The sequence below is a fragment of the Taudactylus pleione genome, unplaced genomic scaffold (assembly GCF_031769625.1).
Source record: "Taudactylus pleione unplaced genomic scaffold, aTauple2 ptg000370l, whole genome shotgun sequence".
In the NCBI taxonomy this organism is placed as follows: Eukaryota; Metazoa; Chordata; class Amphibia; order Anura; family Myobatrachidae; genus Taudactylus; species Taudactylus pleione.
The window spans coordinates 8,749,344-8,773,435 of record NW_028284771.1 but is presented as its reverse complement, the minus strand read 5'-3'; the positions used below and the strand labels follow the sequence as shown (position 1 = coordinate 8,773,435).

The 24,092-nt window shown below is 39.9% G+C and overlaps 1 long non-coding RNA gene across 2 annotated transcripts in view; it reads right to left on the bottom strand.

The window, feature by feature from the left end:
• The window catches only part of LOC148508374 (uncharacterized), a 135,452-nt gene extending 111,865 nt beyond the window's left edge, over nucleotides 1-23,587 (bottom strand). For both annotated transcript variants that reach the window (XR_015869594.1, XR_015869593.1), the window contains exons 1-2: nucleotides 23,518-23,587; nucleotides 16,486-16,556 (exon numbers count right to left, since the gene is read on the bottom strand). This is a non-coding gene — a long non-coding RNA (uncharacterized LOC148508374). The remainder of the gene's footprint in view (nucleotides 1-16,485; nucleotides 16,557-23,517) is intronic.
• Nucleotides 23,588-24,092: the final 505 nt, after the last annotated feature.

Below are 24,092 nucleotides of genomic sequence, written 5' to 3'. Positions count from 1 at the left end.
TTCAATGCAAGCTGAAATGTTTTGATAAAAATATGAGCAAAATCCCCATGCTTTTTTAAGCTAGATACTCAGATTTACAGCGGTAGCAATAGCAGTGATAATTGTCTTTCTGTTTTGTATACATCATCTATAGCGCCAGGGTCAGTTCTAGACATTGTGGAGCTCAGGGTGAAAGTTCCCAGTTGCGCCCCCCCAAAAAAAATAAAGAAAGAAATAACTTTTTTAGATGGCGTTCCTCTGCACGCGTGCTTCCGGAAAGGGGGCGTGTCCTTGTGGCACACCCCCAATTCATCACACTGTGGGGCGTGCCCAGCACTTACGAAAGGTGCTGGGCTTCCCCCAAGCTCTCCCCTTGTGGCGAACAATTGCCATGTGCAGTAATGCGCCTTACACAGTATGTCTTACACAGTAATGTCCTTTATAACACATTATGCCACATGCAGTAATGCCCTGTATAACACATTATGCCACATGCAGTAATGCCCTGTATAACACATTATGCCACATGCAGTAATGCCCTGTATAACACATTATGCCATATGCAGTAATGCCCTTTATAACACATTATGCCACATGCAGTAATAGCCTTTATAACACATTGTGCCACATGCAGTAATGCCCTGTATAACACATTATGACACACGCAGTAATGCCCTGTATAACACATTATGACACACGCAGTAATGCCCTTTATAACACATTATGCCACATGCAGTAATGGCCTTTATAACACTTTGTGCCACATGCGGTAATACCCTGTATAACACATTATGCCACACACAATAATGCCCTTTATACCACATTATGCCACACACAGTAATGGCCTTTATAACACATTATGCCACATGCAGTAATGCCCTGTATAACACATTATGCCACATGCAGTAATGGCCTTTATGACACATTATGCCACATGCAGTAATGCCCTGTATAACACATTATGCCACATGCAGTAATGCCCTGTATAACACATTATGCCATACGCAGTAATAACCTGTATAACACATTATGCAACATGCAGTAATGCCCTGCATAATACATTATGCCACATGCAGTAATGCCCTGTATAATACATTGTGCCACACACAGTAATTCCCTTTATAATACATTATCCCCAATTCAAATTACACCACACAGTAGTCCCTTATTCATGTTATGACACACAGTGATGCCCCTTTTACACAATGCCCAAATGAATGCCCCTTATACACAAGGCCCACAGTAGTAGTGCCCCTAATACAATGCCCACAGTAGTAGTGATCCTTATACAATGCCCACAGAAGTGGTGCCCCTTACACAATGGCCCCCCAAGTAGTGCCCCCCATACAGTGCCCTCATTAGCAGTGCCTGCAGCGGTAATGCCCCCATTGGTAATGCCAACAGTGTTAATGCCCCCAGTAGTAGTGCCTCCATTGGTAATGTCTCCTATAGTAGTGCCCCCATTGGTAATGCCCCCAATAGTAGTGCCCACAGTAGTAATGCCCCCTATAATAGTGCCCACAGTTGTAATGCCCACATTAGTAGTGCCCCCAGTAGTAATGCCCCTATAGCAGTGCCCACAGTAGGAATGCTCCCTATAGTAGTGCCCAAAGTAGTAATACCCCCTATAGTAGTGCCCACAGTTGTAATGCCTCCATTAGTAGTGACCCTATCGTAGTGCCTCCTGTAGTAATGCCCATTATAGTAATGCCCCATTAGTAGTGCCTCCAGTAGTAATGCCCCCATTAGTAATGCCCCCTATACTAGTGCCTTCAGTAGTAATGCCCCCTATATTAATGCCCCCATTAGTAGTGTCCACTGTAGTAATGCACCCTATAGTAGTGCTTCCAGTAGTAATGCCCCCTATATTAATGCCCCCATTAGTAGTGTCCACTGTTGTAATGCCCCCTATAGTAGTGCCTCCAGTAGTAATGCCCCCAATATTAATGTCCCAATTAGTAGCGTCCACTGTAGTAATGCCCCCTATAGTAGTACCTCCAGTAGTAATGCCCCAATTAGTAAAGCCCCCATTAGTAGTGTCCACTGTAGTAATGCGCCCTATAGTAGTGCCTCCAGTAGTAATGCCCCCTATATTAATGACCCCATTAGTAGTGTCCACTGTTGTAATGCCCCCCTATAGTCGTGCCCCGAGTAGTAATGCTCCCCTATAGCCATGCCCCCAGTACTAATGCCTCCTATAGTAATCCCCCCTATAACCATGCCCCCAGTGCCGGTGCTTCTGAAAAAAAAATACAATTAAAAAACACAATACTTACCTTAAGCCCCGCTCCTGCGTACACTGCTGTCCGGTCCGACCGCGGCACCACCACGGATCTATGGGAGAGACGTCCCTCCGATAATGCTCTCTGCGGGAGCCGGAGCTCAGGTGTGAGCTCCAGCTCCTCGGATCTATGGGAGAAACGTCATGATGTCCCTCCCATAGTGCTCTCTGCGGGAGCTGGAAGCTGGAGCTCAAGAGTGAGCTCCGGATTTCGTCAGCCGCTGCCGGGAGGGAGCCAGGTGCCCACTGATAACATATATCAGCGGGTGCCCAGCAAATGGAGCCTCCCTGCAGCGGCTAGCGGGGGGGGACCAGCGCTGGGGTTTTTTTTCTGGGTTTTTTTTTATTCTCCTGGGGACTGAGTGGCACCCTCTAGGGGCCGGCACTCCGGGCGACGGCCCTTTTAGCCCGCCCCTAGAACCGCCACTGTATAACACTAAAGTTGCCATGTAGCTGCTACCATATACAATATGGGTAAATCTGAACATAGTGATCCTATCAGACATCTGCACTAACATAAAATCCCCCATAGCTAAAAAAACTGCAGGGCTGTCAGTTATGTCACCATATTTTCTAGTAATATTTAAAATGTTGAACTTTAACTTACTGAAATTGTATTAATTGTGCTATTATCATGTAGTTATGAAACATTTTGATGTATTTAGTCGCAGTCCTCTTATATATTCTGCAGATTTTATCAGGAGTTTCTGTATTCCAAACACCCAGACATTTTACATATATCTCCAGACTTTAGCAGTCAGTGGCACTAAGACAGCAAGGATCATCCATTTTTCTTGCCATTAGACTTCAACTACAGAAACGTGCTACTGGTCGCTAAGCAAAAGGAAGATAATTGATGTAGCCATTTGCAAACACTTAGCAATTTATCTTTTTATGGAAGTGATATCAATCATTACTTTCTGCAACATTTGGCAATTAAAGAAGTTCACAAATAAACAGGAAATGTTGATTCAAGATAATGGCCACTATCCTTTTACAGTGACTTGGCAATGGTTTCAATCAAACACACATCTAAAGTTTAACAACTGGATCAGGAGCAAAAACACCATCTTAGATTCACATAACAGACCTGGTTCTAGAACCTTACTGTAAGTCCTCCTGCCAGTAGCACAATATGCCTTTGTCACATGCAACTTACTAATATAATCACACAAGTGAAAAGTTTGCTACCAAGCACACCAATCTCCTAAAATACTTTGTGCTGCTGTGAGCAGTCTAATTATCTGATTAGCTACATCAGAGGTTCCCAAATGCGGTCCTCAAGGATCGTTTGGGAAGGTCCGTTTGGGAACATCCTAGCTACATGTTGATTTATCTCCACCCTCTTCAAAACTGGGAAAATATGGAGAAGCAGGAGAGGAAGACCAGTAGCAGATAGGTACTCTCATTCCTGGAGACAGATGCTGTGCGGTTTGTGTTAATGCAATCAAAATCATGGAACAAGAATGGTGCACAGTAAACTTTATTGGGTGCAATCATTCACTATGACAAAGATCTAAATATATATATATACAATCTCTTCCGCTGCCTTAAAGTGTGTGTGTATCTGCTGTAACCATTTCACTAAGGAATAGTTATCTGCAACAAAATGGAAATAAGTAATACATCAAATTATGCACAAATAAATATGTGATGTATTATTCTTGTCCTCTCTCTGCACATCTTACTAGTTATGAACTAATTAAGCAGCTTGCCTATTTTAGCTTTCGTAGCCTCGTTTGGAGAAATCTCCTTAGGGTGCCTAGGGTCTCCTGGTGGAGCATAGGAAGACCTACTGGTATGTTTCTCTCAATTTCTAAATGAATATAAAACCCAGAGTTGGTACACTCAGTAATTAAAGTTAGGACCATCACCAGTGCATGAACAGACCCAGACAAAAAAATTTAGTCTAGGATATTTCACGCTACTCTAACCTTCCAGATACGAATTACTCTCAAAGAAGGTGTGCAGTAAAGCCCAAATGGCTCTTATCAGACCAAAGTGATGTGGGAACCTTGAATGGAGAGCGACTCAGCTTTGCAGGGATCCATCTCTCCCAGGCTCCGTAGCAGCTACAATCCTGCATTTGCTGCAATCCCGCCACTGACCATCACTTTGGCAGAAGCACCATGTAAATGGTAAAGTCATTATATATATATATATATATTACACACACACACACACACAAAAAAAATGCCCTTATTTTGCACTACAAATACTCAACTGCTCCTCTTAGTAGATCTCCTGTAAGCCGGAACCAAATATGATAGATACAGGGACACAGGTAGCGCTCAGGGGGCGCTACATAAACAATTTAAATAGTGTTATTTATTTATTTATTACCAGTTATTTATATAGCGCACACATATTCCCAGCGCTTTACAGAGAGTACTTGGTCTTCACATCAGTCCCTGCCCCAGTAAAGCTTACAATCTATATTCCCTACCACATGTACGCACACACACATACACACTAGGGTTAATTTTTGTTGGGAGCCAATTAACTTACCAGTATATTTTTTGAGTGTGGAAGGAAACCGGAGTACCCACAGGAAACCCACGCAAGCACAGAGAGAATATACAAACTCCACACAGTTAGGAATCGAACCCACGACCTCAGTGCTGTGAGGCAGTAATGCTCCTATAGAATGTTCGCCTTTAAGTAATAAGTCCAAAATTTGGATCTGGAAAATTATTTCTCTGTATATTTGGAGTGAATTATCCCATCTGTGATGGTGTCTTCCCCATGTATGATTGTTTAAATTTTAAATGTGTTGATACCCCTGATGAAGTCCACTCTAATGGACGAAACACGTAGGGTTTAAGTACTTCATCCATTACTGCAAAGGGCCCCTGTCGTATGAGCTCACTCCTAAAAGGGTGAAGACAGGAGTACTTACCATCTGCCTGTACAGTGGTAGTTTGTCACGACACCGTGCCCAGCCTGCGCTCAGATACGCCAATCTGACACATCTGGGTGGTTGTGATGTGGGATTTACCTAAGCTGCCACCACAAAGAGTGTTAAAATAGCACTTTTACGTTCGCCAGACACTTAAATCTCACTTAAACTCACAGTTATTACACAAATATAGCATGGGCCTCTCCAGGCATGTAAATTCATTAGAGCACATAGATAACGCTGATAAAGTTTTAAGATTTATTGAGAAATATCTCCAGGGATTAATTACAAGAAAAATAGGTAAATAAATAGGACATACAGTAATAAAAGCACAAAATGATCACAGATAAAAGTAAAGGATAAAAAGTCAGAATCCTAAGGTATCTTACGCTGAGATCTTACTGGATCTGTGTGGAGGGAGACCACCATAGACCAACATGGGGAGCACTCCTTAGCTCTCAGATACTCCCTGGAAGTGAACACAGATAGGCAGGAGAACCTGGTTCTTATGGTTCCACACACCCTTCACCCTCAGCAGCCCCCACCCTTCCCAGGCTCAAAAGGGCTGGCCTTTGTTCTTCCAGGGTCTGTGTAGATGTAAATTAGCACAGCTACAAGACCCAAACCTCAGATAACACTCTGGGCTTTAAAGATATTTTATTGTAGGAAGCCTGCTAATGTAAGGTGCTACAAATGACCCTCTTAGCAGCCAGTGTGACTGAGCACTGCTCTTCGAGCAGGGCCACCTAGAGTGAGAGCAGACATTATGTCCATGAAGTTTTGTCTTCAAAGGCTAGGTGTCACGTGGCCTTTTTCTGTGATTAGCTGATGCAATCTGATTTTTACATACTGTACCCATTCATGGTAAGCAGCCATTCCTGAAACATACTTTAGGGGAATTATAATAATACACACACTTTATCCAGAGCACACAAACTACGTAAAGTCATGACATGGGGCTTTTTAGAATTCTTCTGTATAAAGATTTTAATAAAATTGTGAAAATTGTATTACTGATTGACCTTTGGTTTCTTTGGGTGATTTGGTGAGTGGAATATCTTTGAGATATCTATTGATCATATTTGAAGTTTACACATTGGAGTTTCTACACAAAGAAAAATAATTAATCTGGTTTTGAGATAAGAAAAGAGAGACACAAACACACACACACATATATATATATATATATATATATATATATACACATAAATGCATATACATATATATATATATATATATATACATACACATTTTTATATATATATATATATATATATATATATATATATACAAAATGAACCCTTATATCGCGCGTACACTGGTTCAGTGTATATATATATACTCAAAGTTCCATAGTGTGGCTATATTGAGGTTATACAGTATGATATATACTGCATAACCTCAATATGGCCACACTGTGAGATAAGATATCATACTGCATAACCTCACTATAGCCACACTGTGATGAGATATCATACTGCATAACCTCAATATGGCCACACTGTGAGATAAGATATCATACTGCATAACCTCAATATAGCCACACCATGAGAAGAGATATTATACTGCATAACCTCAATATAGCCACACCATGAGAAGAGATATTATACTGTATAACCTCAATATAGCCACACCATGAGAAGAGATATCATACTGCATAACCTCAATATAGCCACACTGTGAGATAAGATATCATACTGTATTCACACCCTTTTCACATTATTTTAGTATCACCTATAGTTATTACAGGGCAATTGGAGTAGAATTCGTAAAATTCTACTCCAAGCCCTAAGTATCACTTATTTTTAGTAAAGCAGATCGCATTTCCCATAACTGTAATGGGAAATGTGATCTGACCATAGTTACTAAAAATAAATGTGAAAAAAATATCGGGGAAAGCCCTATGATAATAACGCCACCTGGAGGTGGCGTTATCAAGGGTCTCCCCCAGTTACCGGCCTCCTGCCCTGCTCTAACGGGGAGAGCAGAGCCGGGAGTCGGTCCCTGTAATCAGCTGTGTGGTCTAAACAGACCGCAAGCTGATTACTGTCAAAAAAAAAAGAAAAAAAAATTACTTACCTGACTCCAGGGACCGGTGATCGGGCCTCCGGTGATGACTCCCCTCTGGTCAGCTGGTCTCCCACAGTGCACTGCTGCCCGGTCATCAGGTGATCGGGCCCCAGTGCAGTATGGGAGATCACCTGACCGAAGGAATGGAGAACATCACTGGAGGCCCGGAGCATGCAGGTAAGTGTAAGTAAGGGAGGGGGGGTCGCGGGGAATCGCGGGGGCGCGGCTTAGCGCCGGCGGCAGGGCTTTGCGCCGGGGGGGTAGCAGTGGCGATCGGTTGGCGCATGCGCGGGCACTTAATCACGGTATTTTTTGCGAAAATACCGTGATAAGGCTCCGAAGGGGATTAGCAGGGACAGAGCTTTATCGCAAGCTCTGTCCCTGCAAGGGATTTGTAGTAAATCCCTGTGATATTGCCTGAATTCGCAATGCGAATTCACTCGGTAATGTCACATTACAATCTGAATTACCAATGCGGATTGTAGTAAATAGAGCCCACAGTGGCTATATTGAGGTTATGCAGTATGATATCTTATCTCACAGTGTGGCTATATTGAGGTTATGCAGTATGATATCTCACGGTGTGGCTATATTGAGGTTATGCAGTATGATATCTAATCTCACAGTGTGGCTATATTGAGGTTATGCAGTATGATATCTCACGGTGTGGCTATATTGAGGTTATGCAGTATGATATCTTATCTCACGGTGTGGCTATATTGAGGTTATGCAGTATGATATCTCATGGTGTGGCTATATTGAGGTTATGCAGTATGATATCTTATCTCACGGTGTGGCTATATTGAGGTTATGCAGTATGATATCTCACGGTGTGGCTATATTGAGGTTATGCAGTATGATATATTTTCTCATGGTGTGGCTATATTGAGGTTATGCAGTATGATATCTCACGGTGTGGCTATATTGAGGCTATGCAGTATGATATCTTTTCTCATGGTGTGGCTATATTGAGGTTATGCAGTATGATATCTCTTCTCAGCTATACAATACCAGCAAAAGTTATAATTCAACCATCTCCTGATGTTAAAAGACAGCATATATTACAGTGTGGTGCAGCTCCATGTGGGTCAGTATAGCTATGCTAATTGGGGAGCATAATTGCTTCAAGCACTTCTCCGTCCCACTTTGATGGAGACCATATTTGACTAATGAAATGAAGAAGTATTAAATTACATTTTCAGGGAAGGTCTATAGAAATTTCCTGCATATCACCAAAAGATTTCTGTGACATATTAAGAAAAAGCTGTTGAGCCTGAACATGCATAAATTCTCTTTGCTTAAAGGCAAGTTAATGTGAATTAGCTTTTCTGGATTTCATTCTCCTTAAATTCCAAGACCACTGTATAAAGGTATTGGGTTCACGGCTGCCATTGATACAACAAGGTGCTAGTACTGCATTAAGTTGTCGGTCTAAAGGTGCATACACACGTAACAATTTTTTTAACAATTTAACTATAACGACGTAGCTATCGTTCAATCGTTGAAATAATCGTTCAGTTTCTGAGTTATAACGATGAATGATTATCGTTCATGCACGTTCCCGTTTATAGTTCATTCTGACTGACCAACTGAACAATATTCATTAAGGGAAGTTACAAAATTCGTTTGTAGTTCAAAAAATCGTTCATTACACTTTAAAAAACTTGACAGATAATCTGACAGAAAATCGTTCATAAAATCGTTCAGAGAATCGTTGGTAACAAAATTGTTACGTGTGTATGCACCTTACGCCTACAGTAGCTCAATTAAAAGAGCAAAAGGCAAACAGTATCCCCAGACAGAGGCCTCCACACATCCCTTCCCAGACAATTGCAGCAATTCTAGGAATGTTATTGATCATCAATAGAGATAAACCATCGATGTTGGCATACAATAGTTTTAGCAGTCGATAGCTGAGGTCTAATGGTGGAAGTTCCTGTACTTTCTCCACATGTCCTGTCACCTGCTCTGTATCTGGCACAATCATCAATGGTTTCCACCTGATGGTATGAAAACATTAACCAGCGATAGCCATCCCTATGCACCATTCCCTAGGCTCAATGGAGTCCCCTTCTTAGTGACACATGCACAGTGTGTAAACACGCCAGACCACTCACACGCAAAAGAGGGTGAGATCTCTTCTCTGTTCTTTTCAGGACAGAGTGGGGGTCATGGAAGGCTACAGCAATATCACCAGGCCCTACCTAAGTTTTACTATGGGTCCCAGCGATGCACTGCTCCACCCCTGCATGTGTCTACCTGAAGCCAATTAAGAATTGTCTGTACATCCCTTTTGACACGTAATTAGCAAGTAGTGGATTTGTGCAGTACATTTGCAGGTAGGATTCACAAGAATTAGTCCTTGGCATTTCCTTTCTTAGTAAATAATTTTGACGTGCTCCTCACAGTGACTGTAGATTGTGGTCAGGGATTATGTGTGTGACATTATCATCAAGCAGCAGCAAAACAAATGAATCCATTTTCCTGAATGAAAGATACCTGTCTCCTGATTACATAAGCCAGGATAGGCACTGACAGCAAAGTTGTGTAACTGGTAACAAGTGCCTGGAGTCTGTAGGGTTCAGCACTGGGGTTAGTTCAGGGGTCAGCTGGAGGACGGGGAAAGTTCTCTGTTGTCAGTGTGAGGTCTGGTTATCCTCACCCTACTCTGTTACATTGTGTGAATCGTTCATATAAAATTAAAGTTTATAGACAATAACCAGAAAAACAGTTTCTGATTGCAATATATTTGATTATTATTAGCCTGATTGTAGCTGAACACAGGGAAATCTGTGACTGCAAAAAAATAACTGATAATAAAATATCATAAAGTAGAACAATTGCAGAGCAGCAATTAAAGCCACTCAAACTACATACTGTCAAACATGCCCTGAACTGGTAATTGCAATCTGTTTTTTGTTTGTTTGTTTTCTGGGGGGGTTCAATGCAACTTCTTAGTGGTTTTTATTGATGGGCAGATCCAGTTGCTTCACTTGTGTGATCGTCTCTCTTTCCAAATTTCCCTCACACATGGGAAGCCAAATTGGAAGAGTTGTTCAATAAACAATAAGGCAGACCACAGAGGTGTGGTATGTTATGTTGACATCCAGAATGTTTGACAGGGATGTTATATCGACATGTGACATGTCGACATGGTCAGAAGGTCAATATTTTGTATATTGGCAGTCGGCATTATATTTTTTCTATTGCTGGAGCACTAACCTAACTCTAAGGGCAGCCTGACCCTAACCCTGTACCAACGACACTGTGACTGTCGACATTTACAATGTCAACATAATGACCATGTCAACATTATGTCCATGTTGAAATTGTGAATGTCATTTTCAGTGTCAACATTTTGACCATTCAGACCATGTTGACATTCTGGTGTCAACATTCAGAATGTCAATATTCGTGACACACTTTATGTTTATTATTTTCCTTTAATGCACTTTTGATTAAACACACAACAGATTTTTCTAACTCTTGGACCCCATTGTTACATCTGTATGCAATATCTGTTTGTTAGCATGGTGACCTCTGTGCGATTGTAAGCAAGCCTTGAAGTTTATATGGGCCAATTGGTTTTTATTCGTCATCACATCCTTTGATTCCAAATTATGTTCCCATTTACAATAAGTGTGAGCAGCTCCATGTTTTCATATTTTATTAATTTCTGTCTCTGGACTTCCATTAGTCTTTTTACATTTATTTTTTTTTGTGGTACTGAAAAACCTCCAGTCAAATTGAAATGTATTATGCTCCTTGAGAAGCACTCAGACAACAAAATTAATAGAAGCACCAGTGATTTATCTCTCAACAATGTATGTACATTAATATACAATTATTTTCTTCTGCAGAATTCAAAATCGCGTAGTGGCTTGTCATTCTGGATTAGTGCACTTAAATAATTCTAATTATATGCAAAAGAACAATATCTAATTTTTCCCGTACTCTTCCGTAAGCAAAAAAATAACACAGAAGCACATTTACCCTTATTTCTATGACAATGAAAAAAACATGTAGATTATTATTATTATCATCATTGCTATTGTTATAGAAATATTATGGTGTTCTGATTAATTTATTGTTTCAGAAACATTACTAACAATTTTAGACTTAAGGTACACATTTTTGGAGGTGTAAATGTATTAAGTACATGCTCATAATCATAAGCCAAATAAAAACATACATTTTATAATAAGGATCCTAATTATGGTTTCTTTTCTATATTTATTTCCCCATTAAATGTGTATGCTCACATTCTCTTAGAAAAATTGCAAAAACAAAAACTAAAACAATGTTGGTAAAGAAAAAACTATAAAGGGTGGTATTTAGTTTGCCAGGTGGTGTCGGCATTCTGACTTTTTCTAATACATTTCACGACCACCAATATTGCAGATTTTTCCCTCATACTCCATAGATGTGCGTTCAGGCTACCCTATCAAGCAGTAATGTGCACAGCCACACATTACCACTAATTGGATAGAGTCCTAACTTTCTTAGGGCCATGAAAAGTCTTGGGGAGGAAGGAGAAGACACTGGTCCTGATTCAGCAAGGATCGCAACGGCCGATTGTTGCGTTCTGCGCATGCATGGCAGTGTCTACGCAGACCCATCGCAGAGTGATTGACAGGGAGTACCTTTTGTGGGAGGTGACAGTGGGGTGGTCGGCAAAACGCAGGTGTGCCAGTGTGCTTGAACGCCGTTGCATGGGCATGCATAAATTATCCACTGCGATGCCATACGCAGCTTGTGTACTCACTGGGTGTGACGAGGTTAGCAATACCTAAGTAAGGTCTGACCTTGTGCAAGTGTGCGTAAGGCTGCGATAGTACTCGATGTTACCGATGGCTTTGCAGTTTTGCTAAACATTACGGATGTGTGTAAGGTAAACTGGGCGTCCTTTTGTAGTGCTGTGACGGCATAGCGATCACAATGGATTAGCATACTATCGCAGTGAGACTGCGTGCATAATCACTATTGCAATCGCAGTTGCGATCTGTAATGAATCAGGCCCACTATTTACTATTTACTTCCAAACATAATGGTTTATTTGCTAAACTTTGGATGGCAATAAAGTGAACGGAGATAAAGTACCAACTAACAAGCTCCTAACTGTCCTTTTTCAAACGCAGCCTGTGACATGGCAGTTTAGGAGCTGATTGGATGGTACTTTATCTCAGTTCACTTTATCTCTATCCAAGGCTTAGTAACTTGGAAGTAGACCCCATCATTTTTTCTTTGTCAGCAGTTAAATGGAAGTCCATTATGCTTACCATGGTAAATAATATCCAGAATGGGTATGTAATGCCAGCTGTCGGGATGCCTCCTGTCACAATACCAACAGCGGCATCCCGATGGTTGGTATCCTGACAGGGGTCAGGTAAGTATACTTACCCTCCTCTCTTCTTCCCCTATCCCTCCCTTCTTGTAGCATAACCCTAACCCTCCCCATTGGTGCCTAAACCTGTCTCCCCCCTTTGTGCATAACCCCCCCCCTTAGTGCCTGACCCTAACCCTCCCCTCTAGGGATGCCTAACCCTAACCTCCCTCCCAAAACCTACCGCTAACCCCACTAATTGTTCTAACCCTAACCCCCGTGGCTAACACTACGGACACCCCGACTTACCTTCATTCGGACATGCATCCTCCTGAATTCTGGCATTGGTATTTCGACGCCTTTCTTAACTCCCTTGTTGGGATTCCAGCGTCGGTATAGAGAGGCCACCGGTCTCTTAACTACATCCCTAATATCCATTATTTGTGACTCCTCATATATGAGAGCATTATCTTTATCTTCCTTTTTTAATCTGAAGATCATTATACATTTTTTTTCATATTGGATCTGGTCTGCAGTTAAAGATTTGTAACTAAAATAAAATGGGGATGTGTGTTGCACAGAAATAAATTAGTTAAGTAACTTATGTACATAGTGCATTTTCACTTTTCAACATAATATTAAACTCTTACTTGACCACAGACTAAGGGGCCTATGTATTAATAATCGCGGCAGTGGCACAACTCATTTTGAAATTTTCATTTAGAATTAAATGTATCTTTCAGGGACAGCTCTGCTGTATCAATAACTGCTGTCCCTGCCAGTTACATCCCCAGCATTTTAGAGGAGTCTTCCTCATGTGTGAAAGACTCCTCCAGGGAAAACCGACTCTGCACATGCGCACAGTGACAGATTACAGAACCGGTCAGAGCCTGCAGGAGAGGGATCAGAAGATCTCTCTCCTGCGAGTAAACACTCCATAGGCTTACAGCAGATTACACCACTGAAGATGGTGTAAACTAATGGGGCCAAACTCCGAAAAGCAAAGGGGTCAGATCATAGCCCCAATAGATAATATTCAGGACTATGAACTGGAACACTAATTGGCCTTCTGCAGGAGATTTCTGTGAAATATCCTGCATTAGGCTATTAGTACATAGCAACAATTCAGAAAATGATGCAGAAAATGTTTGAAAAATAGGCCCCTATGTTTTACAATGTGTTTATATTCTTGTGCAGTCATGAGCCTGACAGCCTGGCCACTACAACAGTATGTTAAAGCTGCACTAAGTAAATGGAGGTAGTGCAGAGCCCAGATTTGTGCAACCACTAAACTTTTGTAAGGAAAATAAACATGACGGGGAATGGGGTGTGAGTTGTGGATTCTGGCCTGTGACTGGTCCTCCCACTCACATATACATACACAAGGGCTCTAAAGGTGCGTAATCATCATAATCATACCGTCGTTCCTGATCCCCTGTAGTGCCTACACTGAACGGTATGTTGTTCAGTGTAGACTAGACACCCTCCATCATTCCTGAACATGGCCAATCTGCTGTTACCAGCAAGTTGGCCTGCATGTTCAGGCGATGATCGATGTCGGAAACGACCAGCGGGAGCACGCATCGCTGGTAGCTTCCGACATTATAGTGCACAATTTGTGCACGATTACTGATCGGATGCACGATTACGATGTTGTAATCGTGCAATCGCTCAGTAATATCGCCCAATGTGTACGTACCTTAAGAGGAGCCATGGAAAATGGTTGAAAGTTGCTGCCCCCGTCCTCAAACTAAGGGAAAAGGGGCATTTATAAGGTGGTAGTTCAGTTTTAGGCATACATTGCATGTTGTACCACTATATAGTGATCCTTCATGAAAATGTCAGCAACAAATCTGCTCCTGAATGTACTAAATTGAAAGCAGAAAGCAACATATTAATTTCTTATATGGTATAGTCACTGTCCTAGTTAAACTTGATTGGCCGAGCATCACCAAACATTCTGGCCAACTGTCCCTAAATTCCAGAGACTATCCCAGGTTTCAAAGATTTGTCCCTAGAATGTCGATGTTTATTGTCCAAATGCACAGCAGCAGCATCTTGTTGTCTGAAGTTGCTGATAAAGTAACAACAGCTCACACTCACCCGCTCAGCAAATGTAAATGCAATGTCAAACATCTAAAGTTGTGTCAAGATATAAATGCTGTGACATCCATGTTTGTGAATGTAATCAGTAACTCTTCTATCCAAGGTACCTTGTATTTTAGGCACACTAGTCTTGTAATCATATTATTGTGTACAATTAGAGGTAGTTTTCTTTGTTCGCAGATTTTCATCCAAAGGAGCCTTCATCCTACTCTACCTCTGTACCATGAATACAGCAAAACTAACATACGGAATCTCCAGGCACCGCTAACAAAAGAAGTCCCAGAGGAAGGTTATGGAGAGACTGATGCTATTTGTTTTATTTTTTCTTTTATTGTGGACATGGGGGAGATTTATCAAAGCTTGAAGAGAGAAAGTGGAGAGAGATAAAGTACCAACCAATCAGCTCCTACCTGTCATTTTACAGGCTGTTTGAAAAAAATTGCAGTTAGGAACTGATTGTCAGGTACTAAGGGGCCTATTCATCAAACGATAAATGGCCCAGTAACCATGCTGAAACGCTATTTTACGCATATTTAGGTGACCAGGCCATTCATCATCAGGGGTCCGAATAGGACCACCTAACATTCAGCAAACAAAAACAGTTTGCTTGTGAGAACAAGCACGGTCTTATATCCCTGCTCCTTCCTATGGGAAGGAGTTTCAGGACTGCGAAGAGGGATCCGAGCAAATCCCTCCGCCGCCTCTTCACTACCTCCCCGGTGGCTTTGTGCATGCGTTACCTCGGGTCATGCATGCGTAGACACGCCGACGGATTAGAGACAAGTAATGCAACTACTTATGTAGCTGCGCTACTAATTGCGGGGACAGCTGCTTTTCAGAGCAACTATCCCCGCACAGGAACAATGATGATTGCTAGGGTGTAAAGTATCCCCCGTTGCGAAATGAATACTTAATCATCGGGCGCCATACAGCCCCTGATGATGAACAGGCCCCTTTATCTCTCTACACTTTTCTCTCTTCAAGCTTCGATAAATCTCCCACATAATGGGCAGCACAGACAGTGTAATGGTTAGCATTACTGCCTCACAGCACTGAGGTCGTGGGTTTGATTCCCACTACGGCCCTAAGATTTGTATATTCTCCCTGTGCTTGTGTGGGTTTCCTCCCAAACTCCTAAAATATTGTGTGTATGTGTATGATAGGGAATATAGAGTGTAAGCTCCACTGCGGCAGGGACCGATGTGAATGGCCAAATATTCTCTGTAAAGCACTGCTTTATGTGTGCGCTATATAAATAACTGGTAATAATAATCATTTCTATCATATAGACATGTTATATCAGGTGCCACCTCGTATGCAACGCATGACTCTGGAGAGCTTGACCATCCAGTCCTTTTCTATAGAGCTCTATAAGAGTTCTGGATGGATTGGCCAAAATGGAGGCACAGTGGTTAGCATTGTTGCTCCACAGCACTGCGTCCTATATGTGTGGAATTTGTTTTCTCTTCCCTTGTTTATGTGGGTTTCCTCCGAGTGCTGCAGTTGTGTGTGTACATGAATGTGTGTGCCCACCAGCACTGATGTGAGATAGCACTATATAGATAAACAATAATAATTATAAATACTCAATTGTAAACTGCATGAAACAATTCCAGGCTACTGTACTGTATAGTTCAAAAACTTGCTTCAGGTAATGGGGAGGATGCAGTGGGAGCGCCCATATTTTCTGTTCATGGGACAGGGGTGTAGTGTACAAATAGACGATCCTTTATAGGAGCCTTGCACAGACATCCCTTATCAAATGATTTAGATTACATTTTGGTTGGTGCCGCTTTAAACAGTGCACTGAACTCAAACACATCTTACCGTACATAGATTTTGTCATTTCATTTCTGTAAATGGATGAGAATACATCAATATCAAAAACGTGTAGATCTCTGCAATAAAGAATAAATATCAATGTATAGTTACAAACGGAAGTAAAATGATAAAACTGGTTTAGCACTCCATTGTCTCACAGCTGGTTCCTGTTTTATACATATTTTTGCACTATATATGTTATTCCTCTGCTGTACACAGCTGTAGATTATGTTGGTGCTTTGTAAATAGAATTGTAATAGTAGGAATATTTTTAACAATCTAAAAAATATATTTTCAATAAACAGGTATAAAAGAACAAATCAAGATTGTAAAACATATTACAGATATATTCTCAGGAGAGACACCTGTAGCCTTTGGTTAGCGTGGCATGCTGTGACTTGCAGTTCTGAAACAGAGAGAGATTTGTGGTAGTGAGTTTAGACTATAAGCTGATGTGAATAAGAAATAGTCTTTGTAAAAACCTGCGTAATATGTGGAGGTAATAAAAAAAAAAGGTGAATCAAAAAATATACTCGTAGGTTAAGTGGCTCCTAACAAATATTAACCCTAATGTGCATGTGATAGGGAATTGAGGGATCTATTTACTAAGCCTTGGATGGAGATAAAGTGAATAGAGATAAAGTACCAGCCAATCAGCTCCTAACTGCCATGTCACAGGCTGTGTTTTAAAAAATGACAGGAGCTGATTAGCTGGTACTTTATCTCCATTCATTTTATCTTCATCCAAGGCTTAGTAAATAGACCCCATAGAGTGTAAGCTACAGTGGGTGGGGACTGATGCGACTGTCCAAATATTCTCTGTGAAGCACTGAGGACCAATTGCTTACAGCTCAAAAGCAGCTTGAGAGTTACACACCAGGTGTAAATTGATAGCTTGGTGTGCTGGGATTTGTAGTTCTACAGCAGATAAGGAATCTCTGGACGCCTACATGCAGAGATTGTAACTCCACAACAGCTTAACAGTGACAGGTTCCCTACAAAGTGAAACACATGATAATTGTGACTATAGAATTCCAAAAAAAGAAACTCCACTGACCGCTCCAGTCCTAGAGCACCTAAAGAATATTCCACAGAGGGAGAAATGTTTTTGGAAACAAGAGACTCACATAATTACTTTACTGCAGAGGTTACCAAACTCCTCCATTAGAGTCCACGTTTTAAGGATATAAATGATTGAGCACAGGTAACTTAATTAGTACCTCAGTCATTTTGATTTACCATCTGAACTCAAACATGAATATCCTTAAAACCTGGTCTGTAATGAAGTTTGGGAAACTTTGCTTTACTGGAATGGTAGAAGCCTGGGAATTTAAACATGCTTGAGACAGACATAAAGCTAGCCCACGTCTGACAAAAGATATAGAGCAAATTAAGTCTGAGGTTTTTAAGAATAAAAATAGAAATTGGGTTCTTATCTGGCAACAAATCGTATCTTTCTATAGCAGTGGTTCTCAAACTCAGTAGAGCTAATTATTTTACTTGCGATTCTGTGAGGAGACCTGGAAAACATGCCCTGTTTCCTCTGTGTAATGTGCTTTATTTAATAAAAAAATGAATTATATTAAAATAATATTTTATTAGTAGTAATAATAATAATAATAATAATAATAATAATAATTAATATTGTGAATATTAATATAGGTTGCCTCTAGTTGATAGAATGCAGTGTGACTATTCTGCAAAGACTAAACCAGAGATTCCCAAACGCAGTCCTCAAGGCTCCCCAACAGTTCAGGTGTTAGAGAAATCCATGGTTGAGCATGGTTGAGGTGTTTAAATCAAATTGACTGAGGTGCATATTAAGTCACTTGTGGTCAAGCATGGACATCCTGGGACTTGTTGCTGAAGAACCAGGGTTGTCTTTTGCTAATTTTGGCTTGCTGTTACTTGTAGTCCTAATAATTGCAACTATAAAATTTCTTTTAAAAAAAGAGAACGTAAAAAACCATTGATCATTGCCGTTTTTAGTTTGTCTCTTTTGTTTTTGTTGTTTTTTTCTTTTAGAGCGACTGTTAATAATATTCCCAGATTTGCCAACTAGAAGTGTATAAAGTGTACAGTAGAAGTCTGGGTACATCTGGTGTAATATTCAGCTTTTATAGTGTGACAGAGAATAGTGACTATAGGCTTCCTATTCTCTCATCGTTCCTAGTTAGACACCTGAGGTATCTGACTTTCTCGCTGCATGCACCTGTCTGCCTGCAAATCATATCTGCATCTGTGCCATGTGGCAGGCAGAGGGATTCCTCCCAGCGAATGAAGGTGATGAGAGGTCTGTGTACGCAGGAGTGTTACTATTACCTCACCACCTTCTGCACAATTGCAGCTTCCGGGGAGAATCTGAAGTCTTTAATTAATAATGAAAACAAAAGTTGCCTGAGGGTGAGGACAGGCAGCAAGTTAATAAAAGATCCTAACTTTGAATGAAAACAACTCTTAACCCTTTTGGTGCTATTGATGTCTTTTCAAGCACAATATTGGTCCTTAAAGAAAAGTTTCATCTCGACAAATAGTTATCAGCATATTATGTTCAGGACAATTGTAGAACAAGATGGTTAAAATGTAAAAGTGCACAGAACATTCCCACACATATAAGCATTTTGTGGGCAATCTCTGTATTAGTAATGTGACCTAAAGGTGTTCCATATGTTTAGTGTATTTCCTGTTCTATGGTTATAAGGCTGGTATCTCTCCCTGTGATGGATTCCCTGCCTGCCTGCACCATATACATTATATGGGCTAATAGATGTGTAGTGCCTGTTTCTGAGGTCGGCCAGAATAATTAACACATATGTTCTAAGTGAATGATAGTTTAGAGAGCAATAAAGCAATTACCCATCGCCAGGACTGACAGTCCTTCTAACTAAACTCCAACCAGCAGTTAATTGGAAAAGCCATTGTATCTCCTTTGTCTGCAATTAGTCTTCCTAAACCATTACACCCAACTAGCTGGTTTCAGGCTAATTTGTACATTTACATAAACAACAGGTAATAAGAGAAATAAGGAAAGACTGGGTCCTGGGCTGCAGAATGGTATTTTTTGCGATAACAACAGGAAAAAGAAATCCTCTTATATAATATAAAATCGATTTAAAAAAATACCTTTCGTATAAAAGCAGGTCTACAAGCTAGGGCGAGTTCAGGTCTCTGGAGCGGAGCCTGAGATCCCAAATAGGTGTAATATGGTTTCTTATAATAAAGTAAGCATTTATTATAATAACGGAAGCAATATAATGAATGACACAATGGGTAGACAATAAATTGAACAAGCATACTTTCTAAAAGAAACATATTTCATCCTCTTCAGACTTATATATCGTGGAATGCGACCGTTCTTACCGCAGTTCTCATTTATTTATTAAAATCTCTGTTATAGAACTATTTTTCGACTTTTTCTTAGGTAAAGGGACCAAAAATTAATTTAAACTTTTGACTCCCACTAATGAGTACTGACTCCCCACTAATGAGCACTGACTCCCCATTAATGAGCACCAACAACTGGACACTATACAAGTACTGTAGTGTAACTGCGCTATTATAGGACTCACGGTTTATACAGTGCCCTATATGATATCTTTACATTAGTCTAACATTCTCAAAAAAATTAATTTCATAAAGATAGATAGATAGATAGATAGATAGATAGATAGATAGATAGATAGATAGATAGATAGATAGATAGATAGATAGAGTAATGCTTCTTAAACAGTTGAATACTGTGGATTGTCTCCTTAGCAACAAAGTTTTCTGTACAAGGAATGTGCAACCATCCAGTACTGACCGACCCTATAGCCAATATCAGCACCACGGTCACCGGCTATCTCTTGGCTTTTAACAGCAAGTTGTGAACTTAAACAGATAAAACAACATCGGTATTTTCTACTTTTATGATATCTAATTTCCAGATGCACTTTATAGACAGTGAGAACCATGGTGTCAAATATTGCTTCAAAAACTCTACTCAAATCCTGGTAATATGGTGCTAAATATTTGCTATCATAAACTTTCAATTACTTTAATTAAATGAGTTTACTGAAGTTAACAGATCGATGTAAGGAGTCAAAATATATGTATAAAGAGTTGCAGTGCCTCTTTTAATATACAAAAAATGAAGTGGTTATGTTCTACGTTTATTCACTTTTGAATTTTTTTTTTGTTATTAAAGCCTATTTAAATTTAGTATAGAGTACGGCCAAGATTAGGATTTTTTTCACGATGTAGATGCATCTTATCCGTATAAAGAATAGGACCATTTTAGTTGGTCCCAAAGCTTTTTTTTTTCCTATTAAGAGCGATTAGATGGTGTCTATTCAGAGCTGCTGATCCAGACAGAAAATGGGAGTAGATAAAAGGAGACTTCAAGTGACCTTCTCGTCTCTTTCACACTAACCTGATCCTAGAATAGTCCACAGATCTTACAATAGACCTCTCCATTTCAGCCCCACAGGATCCATCTGAAGGGTTAACGCCACTGCTTACCACTTACACAGAGAGATAGGAACCACACTCCCTGGGTTTAGGGCACAGCCAGATATTTCTTTCTGTGCAGAAAGCTATTGGGAAAAATCAAGCTGTTTAGGACCTCACTAGTTATGCTAAATTAGACACACTTTCCTCCTCCCAGATAGAGTACCTCTCTGCACAATACAGAGGTATATTTATTGTATGAAACCATAGAGAGGAAAATCGCTTCAGTTGCACTTAACTCATTTTTGGAGTTCTAGTTAATTGAGATATAGCATTTATATTAGGTCGTGATAACCAAAATAGTCGCCTCAGCAACTGGGGATATTGAAATGTGATCATGCTCCTTTTCGTATATATATATATATATATATATATATATATATATATATATATATATATATATATATTATACACGGATATATATATATATATATATATATATGTATACATACATACATACTGTACATACATGCATACATACATAACGTATATACACACACACATATTAATTTGATTGCTGGGTTCTAAATAATAGAGGACTCACCTCGGTTGTGGGGCTGGTAAGAAGTATAGATATTTTACCATCATCAACTTTTTAATAAGCTGGTGTCAGAGGAGTTTCCTACAGGTGAAACTGAGACAAAATTACCGTGCACTTGTGTGTTATATTGTAGATAGCTAATTACATTCCATATAATATACTATACTCTATTTAAATGATCTACATTCGGGCTGCACTTGCCACTTGCAATGTAAACGTCAGCATAACTTCTATGTCATAGTTATTATAATAACAGATATATTCAGAGTATTTTTGTTTACTTTTGTATGTTTACATTATTTTATTAGTGTTGTTTTATAATGTTTATCCCCTGAGTGTATTTCATGTGTAGTCAAAGTGGACATTTATTGAGTTAACCTATTAACAAAGACGGTTCTAAGTTAGTTTTGTTCTTTTTTTTTTTTGTGCTGCCATTTAAACGTAGGAAATGTTCACCAAATACGTGTCTATTATGATTGTAGAGCTGCAAATGAAACGATTAAAAAAAAAGTTTTGTATTCGATACAGCCATTAATTCAGCTATGAATTTACATGTAAATTGTAATCTGTTCAAAATGACCAGAATATTTAAAAAAAAACTGTTACACTCGTAGTACATATCATTTTGGGGGGGGAAAAATATAAGAATTATCATCTTCATGTGTTGTAATTATTTCCTTTGTCACATAGCAATGCATTAGTGGACTCTATGATCAATAAAATATTACTGTAATATCCTACAAAGTAATATACATATAAAATTAATACACGAGTATGCTGTGTATGTATGAGAGAGACTCAGCTTCTAATCAGTGTTATAAATATCTGTGTACCATTGGTTAACAATCCACAAACAACTGAACCAGAAAGTGCAGTTAAACAATAGATCTTTGCTGTTTGCTGCACTTTGGTGTAGACCACAAACCTATTTTTACAATGTCTATTGTAACCAGTAAGTTATATGTCCATGCTGACTTCTTGTCTGCTTGTTCTCAGTGGTGAATACAGGATTTTATCTGAACTAGCGGATTACTTACTACCCTCTGTGTTGTCAGATGTAATGCAAATTAAATAAATATGTTATTTCATTATAAACTGAATTTACAATATTTTTTTACCATTACAAATGCGTCTATACAGTAATAGTTACATTGAGTAGCCGGAGCCAACTAATGATTATGTATGGCAATGCGACAGAGTACAGCTGGAGTAGTTTAATATTTTACTTTAAGTCTATGTTAAGCCATGCCAGCACTGTGTACACAGTATACTTGTGTGTTTAGTGGTTACACAATCGATGGGAAGTCCCTGGGAAAGTTTACTGTAGTGAATCAGCACATGTATGAAATGACAGTAAGTAACAACACTTGTTAATGTCAGCAATACAGACGATACTAACAAGGGGCATGAGAATTAAAATAATATGGCCAGCATGAGGTCTCCTTTCACTCCTGTATGTGTGTGCCTTCCTGTACCATTTATCTGTTGACATTATCACACAGATAAAGTGACTTGCATTGATCTTTGCATTAGCTGGCCAAACAGTAGACTGTAGATGAGTGTTGGGGTCATTAGTAAATGTTCTCACTTGTTTAAAAGTCATTGGTGTCCCCATCACTTATTACTGAAACAGTGCAAGGTCCAGTTCAGCCACCCTAGCGGTGTGCTATCTCTATCTCCGAGGGCCCTCACAGACAATAATAATTGTATAACAAATCAGCAGAACGTAAAACACGTATTTTTTGTTTACATACAAAGTAAAAACAAATCGTGTTATATTACAAAGAATATACACACCTAGAAAAAAATCATAACAAGTTCACAACAAAACTAAGATATTTTTTTTGGTCCTTAATTATCTTTTAGATTTAAGGAGGTATACAAATAATGTAAAGAAATAAAATTAAGGAGAATGAAATTCAGACTAGGGGGGATAACCGCGAGCATGGATGGATGGAGGGAGCAATGGAAGGAGAGATGGAGAGAGAGAGAACAGTGAGGGTACTTGCCAGTGTCAGCTCCCTGGTATGTGCAGCTGTGGCTGAGAGCTAGGAATGGAAGAGGAAGCTCCGGGACTTGTCCAGCCTCTGTTGTACTCTCCCTCCCCGGGTCTCTCATTACTGCACCGTCTATATACTGCACAGGGAGATCTCATTCTGCCTGCACCTTTTCTCTGACCAGCAGGCAGGGGGAAGAGTTTATTTGCAGAGATGAGAGAGAGCAATGCAGCCCACTGTTGCATAGTCAATAACATCCTTCTGATCAGACCCTGTACAATAGGACCATAAACCCATTGAAAATCCCATTATTTAGGGAAAGAAGTAACCCTTATCTAACTATTCGGTAGGAAATTATCAGAAACTCTCTCTCTCTAATGGATCCAGTAGCCCCTTCCCCCACCACCCCCTACACTAAGAAAGGGGGCTCCAGGGGAACAAAAAAAACATTGCTCCTTCTTTTCGTAGTTACAGCTTAGAGAAGAGCTGGGAGAGACACAAATAAATCATTCTCAGCTTCTTTATCACTTGGTAAGATCCAGACACTGCTGCCTGCCAGGAGATCTCTGTATAAGGTGCTGTGAATG